Genomic DNA, 9,389 nt, shown 5'->3' on the forward strand with positions numbered 1-9,389 from the left:
CTATGATCAGTGATGTAGTCTACGTGATACGCAGGTATACACCCCACCACTAGAAAATGTTCCAAATTTCTGTTTACCCACTTAAAAATGCGCAAAGATACGTATACCCAGGTGTCATGATATGAGCCTACAGGCCACTGTAGTGTCTGCGTCATCACGCACTTACGTAAACAGAACTGTGTCTGTTGTTGGCTCGCCTGTAACGTACCGCAAATGCTGCCCAGTAAAAAGCACTGTTAAGAAGTTAAGACGTCTCTTCCTTCATGTATCATCGCTGTACACGACATGGTGTCAGAAGTGGCCGACAGGACGCCTGCATAACGGAGCAATGGCAAAGTTCGGACCGCCAGAGCAGTTTGATTTTTCGAAGCCGGCCGAATGGACAATATGGCGCCGCCGCTTCGACCGCTACAGAATAGCCTCGAAGCTTAATAAAGACAGCGGCGAGGTTCAAGTAAACACACTTCTCTACGCCATGGGAAGAGAGGCAGAAGCCATATATGATTCGTTCATGTTTAGTGACAGCGAAGATTCAGAAGCAGACGAGGAAGAAGAAGGTACGGAGAGAACACGTTCAAAGTTGGACTACAGTAAAGTCATTCAAAAGTTCAGCGATCACTTTGTGCCGAAGCGCAACGTTATTCATGACCGCGCATGCTTTTACAAGCGAGTACAGAAGCCTGGTGAATCTGTGGAGGCGTTTGTGAGGAGTTTGTACGAACTAGCCCAATACTGCGAGTTTGGAGCCATGAAAGACGAACAAATCAGAGACAGAATTGTGATAGGCATATCAGACAGCGATGTGTCTCAGAAACTACAGCTTGAAACTAACCTCACACTCGAGAAAGCTATTCAAATAGCAAGACAAAGCGAACAGATAAAGCAACAGAACACCACTATGCGCGCAGACTGCACACTAGATGCAATGAAACAAGGCAGGAGAAGGTCCTATGATAAGAAATGGACTGCGCACAGCCAGCGAGGGAGAGCTGAGGACTGCGAGCCGAGTTCTACAAGCTGCACCCGCTGTAAAAGACAACACGGAAAAACTCAGCCCTGCCCAGCAAGAAACAAAAAGTGCAGGAAATGCAACAAAATCGGACATTTTGAGGTAGCTTGTTTTTCAAAGACTCTCAAGGAAGTAACTGCTGTTCCCTGTGAGCTGGACACTGATGATCAGTTTTTCATTGGAGCAGTGAACAAAGACACTGTTATTGAGCAACAAGGTACAGACGAGGAATGGTTGGTGAACTTACCTGTGAATGGCAACATGGTCGAGTTCAAAATAGATACAGGAGCCGACATTACAGTCATGACACAGGGTGAAGTTAAGAAGCTACAACACTGCCCCCGTCTGGTCGCTCAGCATAAGTCACTGCACGTCACAAGCCCAGGAGGAAAGGTACAATGCACAGGCAAATTCCTGGCCACAAGCTACTACAAAGGACAAAAGTACAAGTTTTGGATAACTGTTATTACTGGCCCTTATGCACATAACCTGCTTGGTGGGAGTGTAGCCAAGAGAATGGGTCTAGTAAAACGAGTTGATGGCATAAACACAGAACTGTTGGAGGATGTTTTCGGGGACATTGGCCTTCTCAAATGTGATCCGGTCAAGATTGAACTTAAAGCCAATGCAGAGCCCTACTCCTTAACCACACCGCGAAGAGTGCCTTTTCCCCTTTTGCCAAAAGTTGAGGCTGAAATAAAACGTATGTTAACACTGGGGATAATCGAAGAGGTCACAGAGCCCACTGATTGGTGTGCCCCAATGGTACCGGTTGAAAAGAAAAACAGAGAAAGAGTTCGGGTGTGTGTTGACCTCAAGCGTCTAAATAATGCAGTCAGACGTGAAAGGTACATGCTGCCGACGCTGGAGGACATAGCCCCAAAACTAGCGGGAGCAAAAGTGTTCTCCACATTGGATGCATCCTGTGGATTCTGGCAGATCCCGTTGGAAGAAAGCAGCAGAAAACTAACTACTTTCATCACACCTATGGGGCGATTCTGCTTCAAGCGTTTACCTTTTGGGATTACGTCCGCCCCTGAAATTTTCCAAAGACAAATGTCTGAGCTGCTGAGGGGTCACGATGGTGTAGTAGTCGTGATGGACGACGTACTGGTATATGGCATGACAAAAGAAGAACACGATAAGCGTCTGAGCAGAGTTTTGAGAACTATCAAAGAAAGCGGACTAAAACTCAACAAGCAGAAGTGTCATTTTGCACGATCAGAAATACAGTACTTTGGACACATTATCAGCGCTGAGGGAATGAAACCAGACCCCGACAAAGTCAAGGCCATAACCGAAATGCCAAGCCCAACAAACGTGGAAGAGCTCAGGCAGGTCTTAGGCCTCATCAATTACGTGGGACGGTTTCTCCCAGATCTCTCAACCAAGCTCCATCCAATCACAGACCTGCTCAGGAAGGAGAGCAAGTGGACTTGGAACTACGCACAAGAGCAAGCGTTCAAAGAAGTGAAGGAGATGCTTGTATCAGCGCCAGCGCTTATGTATTACGATCCAAAAAGAGAGACTATCATTAGTGCGGATGCCAGCAGCTATGGTTTGGGAGCCACTCTGCTACAGGTACACGAGGGCAAGTTAAAGCCAGTAGCTTTCTGTTCCCGCACTCTAACAGACTCTGAGAAAAGATACTCACAAATTGAGAAAGAGTGTTTGGCAGGAGTATGGGCCTGTGAGAGATTTGCACGGTATGTACAGGGCATGGACAGTTTCCGATTACAAACAGATCACAAACCACTGGTCCCTTTGATAAACACGTACGATTTAGACAGAGCTCCTCCCAGGTGCCAAAGACTTCTAATGCGGCTTTTGAGATTTCAGGTGATTGCAGAGCACGTCCCGGGGAAGCAACTAACTGTGGCGGACGCTCTCTCCAGAAACCCACTGAGCAACACCAGCGACAGCAGTACTGATGACGAGGTACAAGTTTACTTGCAGTCTGTTGTAACGAACGCACCAGTGTCATCTCAAAAACTTAGAGAAATTAAAGCAGCCACACTACAGGACGAAGAGTTGGCAAAAGTCATCAGCCTAATACAAAAAGGCTGGCCACCCAAACGGTCACTGCATCCTTCTCTTCATGGCTATTATTCAGCACGCTCACAGCTTTCAGAGGCAGACGGACTAGTACTGTATCAGGACAGACTGGTCATTCCTGCAGCTCTCAGGCAAGATGTTCTAAAACGCATCCATGAGGGACACCAAGGACTAACGAAGTGTCGCGCCCGAGCAAGGATGTCAGTGTGGTGGCCACGCATCAGCATGGATATTACTCAGCTTGTTTCTACATGCAGATTCTGTATCGAAAATAAACCTTCACTAAGACATGAGCCTCTTCTCACTACTCCCCTGCCAGAAGGACCCTGGCAGCGCATTGCGGCCGACCTATGCGAGTTTGAGAAACAAAACTATCTGATTGTGACTGACTACTATTCCAGAGACATTGAGATTGGTCACCTGTCAAGCATTTCAAGTAGACAGGTCATCGGCAGACTAAAAAGTTTGTTTGTGAGATGGGGAATACCTCTGGAGTTAGTTACCGATAACGGCACACAATTCACTTCAGACGAGTTCAAGCAGTTTTGTGCGGAGTATGGATTCTCACACGTAACTTCCAGCCCGCACTTTCCACAAGCAAACGGGGCTGCAGAGCGTGCCGTCCAAACAGCAAAACATATCCTGAAACAACCAGACCCTCATCTAGCACTAATGTGTTACAGAGCTACTCCGAATACTGCAACTGGTGAGAGCCCAGCAAAGATAATGACAGGGAGACACATTAGAACCACACTGCCAATGCTAGACAACAAAATGCAGTTTGAGCCTGCAAATAAACAAAGCATTCTGCTAAAGGATACTCAAACCAAATCATCTTACAAGTTTTTCCATGACCGCCATCACTCCGCTCGACCACTTCCCGAGTTACTTCCAGGACAGGACGTCAGAGTAAAGTTGGACGGAGAAAAAGTGTGGAAAACTTCTGCCAAAGTTCTCAGCAAATGTGATGAACCGCGCTCATATTTGGTGAAGATGGACAATGGGGCGGTATCACGCAGGAACAGGAGACATCTCCAACTCATTCCTGATCCAGATGTGCCACAGATACTACCACTGGAGGGCTCCCCAGTAAAACAGCCCAGTAGCCCTCTCAAAGCTGTCCCTGCTGAACAAAAACTGGATACAGGACAATCCAATGAGACTGTTAGACAGCCACAGCACTTAACACCTCATAACGCTGTGCGAGTGACCTCTAGGGGTCGAGCCATAAGAGTTCCCCAGAGGTATAAAGAGTGAGAATGTTAAGAAAAAAAAAAAAGGGTTACTGTTGGACAGGAAAGAAAAAAAAAAGATACAGTTCTTTTGTTTACATTGCTTTGAAAATGTATGTTCTCATTGTAGCACTGAGGTAACTTTAATCCTAGCGTGTGCAATATATGTTAGTACTGTTGTACAAGTATTCTGAACGCAGTTATATTATAAAAGAAATAACAGAAAAGAGAAAATTGTTTGTTATGATAAAATAATCTACTAAGAAGGGGAGATGTCATGATATGAGCCTACAGGCCACTGTAGTGTCTGCGTCATCACGCACTTACGTAAACAGAACTGTGTCTGTTGTTGGCTCGCCTGTAACGTACCGCAAATGCTGCCCAGTAAAAAGCACTGTTAAGAAGTTAAGACGTCTCTTCCTTCATGTATCATCGCTGTACACGACACCAGGGGTGTAAACACGCAGGTATACGCCTTATACCCACTAGAAAAGGTCCCGAATTTCCATATAACCACTTAAAAATGCGCAAACACATGTATTAGTATGTTTTTTTGACATAACGTTCACTTTTCTCTGTGTCAGGAAGCGGTGAAGCTGTATGGGACAGGGGAAGGTGTCTGGCTGAGAACAGGGCTCACTAAAGGCCGACCGCGGTCCGGATCCGGACCCAGACGCCGTCTATACGGGTGTAAATTTGACAGGTCGCTTCTATTTTACCGGTGCAGCTTTCCAGTGTTTATCATTGGTCTATCGGCTCAGAAACGCACAGACCAATTATGTACGAGTTCAGGCATCCCACGTGACGCTACTCAGCCAATGACGTCGCTGAATCGCATCGCGGCTCTGCCTTCAAAAAGCAGCTGAGAGATGAGGGACAGAGAGGACAGTAGTGATGGAAGTTCAGCTCTTTTCAGAGAGCTTTTGGCACTGCTTCCAAAGAAAAGCCGGTTCTTTCGGCTCCCAAACGGCTCCTAATTTATTATTCTTTGTAGCCTCATGTTTTTGCCTAACCTGGCAAATATGAATCGTTTGTGTTTTGACAAACTCTTTTCATTCAGTGTTTTTATGAGAAGCCTTATAATTGACTCATTTTGTACATTTGCTCTGTTACAAAAACAGGTATTCTTGCTTTTGTTTATTATTTCAACCAAACTTTTTTGCACAAAAATAAATGAACAAAACTCTGCACATGAACCCACAGAACCAGAACAGAACCAGAACCAGACTCAGTATTCAAACAGTATAAATGTCCTCAGAGCAGGCTGACATTCAGAAAAATCAGATGGCTGAGCTTGGATGGGCTGATACATTTCTTCTTTCAGTGAATATCTGCTGTGTTTTTGAGAAGATTCTCTCAGATGGAAGAAGTTGTCTCTCCTCCATCACCTTCACCAGGTGGGGCAGACTGAGGCCTTGTCCTGCTCCAGCTCAGTGGGTCGTCTGCTGGTTGGATGAGGGGTTCCTCTAGATATGATCCTCCATTACCACATCAGCTGTAGGATTTCTCCTGAATCATCTCCTGTAGCTCTTCCATCAAAGAGGCTCCACACAGCAGAAGTTTGAGGTTCCTCCTCCACTTGGTCCTCTAATGGTGGAGGTGTCAGACTGCTGCTGCTCATATTCTCTGAAGTTTCTCATCAACAGCTCTGTTGTCACTGAAGGCAAGCTTCTTTAATCTAGGATCCAGTAACATGTTTTCTGCTAGGACAGTGTTAAACTCCATACTCCATTAAATACGTTAGGAGTCGGCTCTTCAGATTCACTACAAAGCATCGGCTCTGAGAGTCGTATCTTTTGTGCCTTATACATCTCTAGAGGACAGACTGTGGTCACATGCTGACCATGTTTGGCTCAGCAAACAGCTGTAAGGCAGCTTTCTCAACTATGAACATAATCAAAATACGTTTTGAGAACGGCTCAAACAAGCAGCAGCTCAGTTCTCCCATTAAGCAGCAGAGATATTAGGGGAGTGATATGAGAAAGACAAAAATGTAAAAGTGTTCACATGTTTACATTTATGAGATTTAATTATTGTTAAAGATGTATAGAAGTTGATTCAGGTTGTTCAGTCATGCTTTTTTAAGTTCTGCACTTTATTTTAAGATATACAGTTACATATAAGTTATTTATTAATAAATGTCAAAATGTTTTTGAACCGTACTGAATTTATTTGATGGTCAGTTTTTGATTACAGGCAGACTCTAATAAAACTACCAGGTTACATCAGCATATATCACAGTAACTCAAGTTAGACATTATGATGTTCTGGACCTTTGCTGACTGGACCTCTCTGAATTTTAGCTGAATACCCCTGGCTTAGAAGAAGAGGGACATGAGTCTAGAACTTCTAATGACCCAACATCAGTCAGTGGAGAAAAAATAAGAATAAGAAAGCAAAGCTAAATGAAACTATTTCAGTGTTTTAATAAGCCTGTTGCTTGTCCTGTGAATACTGCCACTTTAGGGAACACTACAGCTGGAGCTAAGGTTAACATTTAGGAAAGGGAGCCTGATGAAGAGGAAACATCAGCTCTACCTGATGGAGAGGAAACATCAGGTCTACCTGATGAAGAGGAAACATCAGCTCTACCTGATGAAGAGGAAACATCAGCTCTACCTGATGGAGAGGAAACATCAGCTCTACCTGATGGAGAGGAAACATCAGGTCTACCTGATGAAGAGGAAACATCAGCTCTACCTGATGAAGAGGAAACATCAGCTCTACCTGATGGCAGGAGGAGGAGCTGCTGACTATAATGTCTATAAGTATCTAATTGGTAGTTTGAAATAAAGGAGCTGCTGCTGCTGCTGCGTGTGTGTGTGTGTGTGTGTGTGTGTGTGTGTGTGTGTGTGTGTGTGTGTGTGTGTGTGTGTGTGTGTGTGTGTGTGTGCGCGGACGTGTGAGTGCACGCGCACATATATGAGAACCTGACCTGGCTTTGGTTTATGAGGTTGGAGTATAACCAGTAGAAAAAACTAGACTACACCACTGGTTATGACTGTCATTACTGTGTACACGACTTGCTTTGATTTAGAGTTAGGGGAAGTGCAGTGGGGGCAGGCAATACAATGAAAGTCAGTCTGTCTATGAATGCCAGCGCAAAAGCTTTATTGTGATGGGCAGGAGCTTTATTGTGCACTGGCAGGCTCCGAAGCCCCGCCCACCAATGAAACGAAATATGGAGTCATATTTTCATTTTGGGGGTGAAAACGAAAAAACGAAAAAACGAACCGTTTCCTGTTTTTTTGTTTTTTGTTCAAAACGAAAAAACGAAAAAACGAACCGTTTCCTGCTTTTTTTGTTTTTTGCTCAAAACGAAAAAATGAAAAAACGGCTTGATTTTTTGTTTCTGCTTGTGTCTTTTATAGCCGGGAATCAAACGGATAAAACGTACCTTGTCCATTTTTTAATCTGTTATTTTTCTAGATTTATGTTTTAATCTGTAAAATAAAATCAATTTTAAATTATTTATTCATTTTATAATTTTTTCTTTCAAATATAAGCAAATATCTGTGAAATAATTAATTTTCTTGGCGAATTTAATGACAAAAATTAATTTATTTATGTGAATATTATTTGCAGTTTGTTTTGAGTCGTGTATAAATTAATATTTTTTTCCTCAATATTTCCAAGTTTTCTGTCATTTCAAAAACAAGGAAAATCTGTAAAATAACATTACATTTTAAAATAAAAGTACTTTAATTCTGTACTATATTTTAAAAACTAACAGCAAATATCTGTGAAATAATGACATTTTTAGCAGCTTCAACGACATTTAAACTCTAATTTTATCGCACGTTTTGAAAAACTATTTTTATTTGTAAAGAAAATTATTTTCTATTTAGATATTGCTTGTTTTTTCTATATTATTCAACATAGAAATAATATTTTTTAAATTAAAATTTTCTCAATATTTTCCAACAAAACATAATTTATTATTGTTACTCTTTAAGGTTTTTGTTTAAATGGCAGCAAATATTTGCAAATTTAAATAAAAAACAGATTTGAAGTCATTTAAACTCCATTTTTTTGTTCACACATTGTAAAAAATTAACTTCTATTTGTAAAAGAACAGATAATTTATGTAGATATTACTTAAACATTTAATATGTTCAAGATGATATAAGATATAATTATATATTTGTATTATTTATTTGTATATTTGTATTTTGTATTTATATTTGTAATTTATAATTTTTTGTGATTTTTCTAGATATTTTCTGTAATTAAACAAAACAGGAAAAATCTATAAAATGGCATCATATTTCTGTTACAATTATTTTTATTCCTTACAATGCCCTTTTTTGTTTAAAACAGCAAATATCTGCAAAACAATAACATTTTAGCAGATTCAAAGACATTTAAGCTCTAATTTCAGGTCACACATTCTGAAAAAACGTATTTCTATCCATAAAAAGTGATTATTTATGTAGATATGTTTTAGTTTTCTTTCTTTAACATTTGTCGTGTAAATGAAAAAAAAATCTGTGATTTTTCTAGATATTATCTGTCATTTAGCTGGAAATTTTTAACATAATAACACTAATAACATTATTTTTATTATTATTATTTTTACTCCTTAATATTCATAATTTCTCTTTCAAATAACAGCAAATATCTGTAAAATAATGATATATTGAGCAGATTTAATGATATTTAAACTCTTATTTGATGGTAAAACACCGTAAAAGAACTAATTACTATTTATAAAAATGCAGATTTTCTTTAAAAGTTCTTCTCCAGGTCCATATTTAGTCATTAAACAGGAATCGGTTACAGTTTCTGAGGAGTTTTTCTCTGTTTTAATGCAGACGTCAGTATTTATTCTGATCTCAGAGGTTAAATCATGACGATCTGCTGCCACCAGATGGAGCTGTGAAGATGTGAAGGAATAAAAACAGAACAAACTGCGCTTCTCATGTTTGGTTCCAGCAGATTTACTGAACTTCAATTAGATTTTCTGCATTTCAAATATGAGAAAACAGAACAAAGCTGCTTTTTCTGTCTTAATTCTCCTTCATCTGTGAGTAGAGACTGATTCTGGCTTCACCTTTAATCGTCTGCTCCATTTTCTTTTCAGGTTCAGAGGG

Source organism: Acanthochromis polyacanthus, chromosome 14 (genome assembly GCF_021347895.1).
Source record: "Acanthochromis polyacanthus isolate Apoly-LR-REF ecotype Palm Island chromosome 14, KAUST_Apoly_ChrSc, whole genome shotgun sequence".
Lineage (NCBI taxonomy): Eukaryota > Metazoa > Chordata > Actinopteri > Pomacentridae > Acanthochromis > Acanthochromis polyacanthus.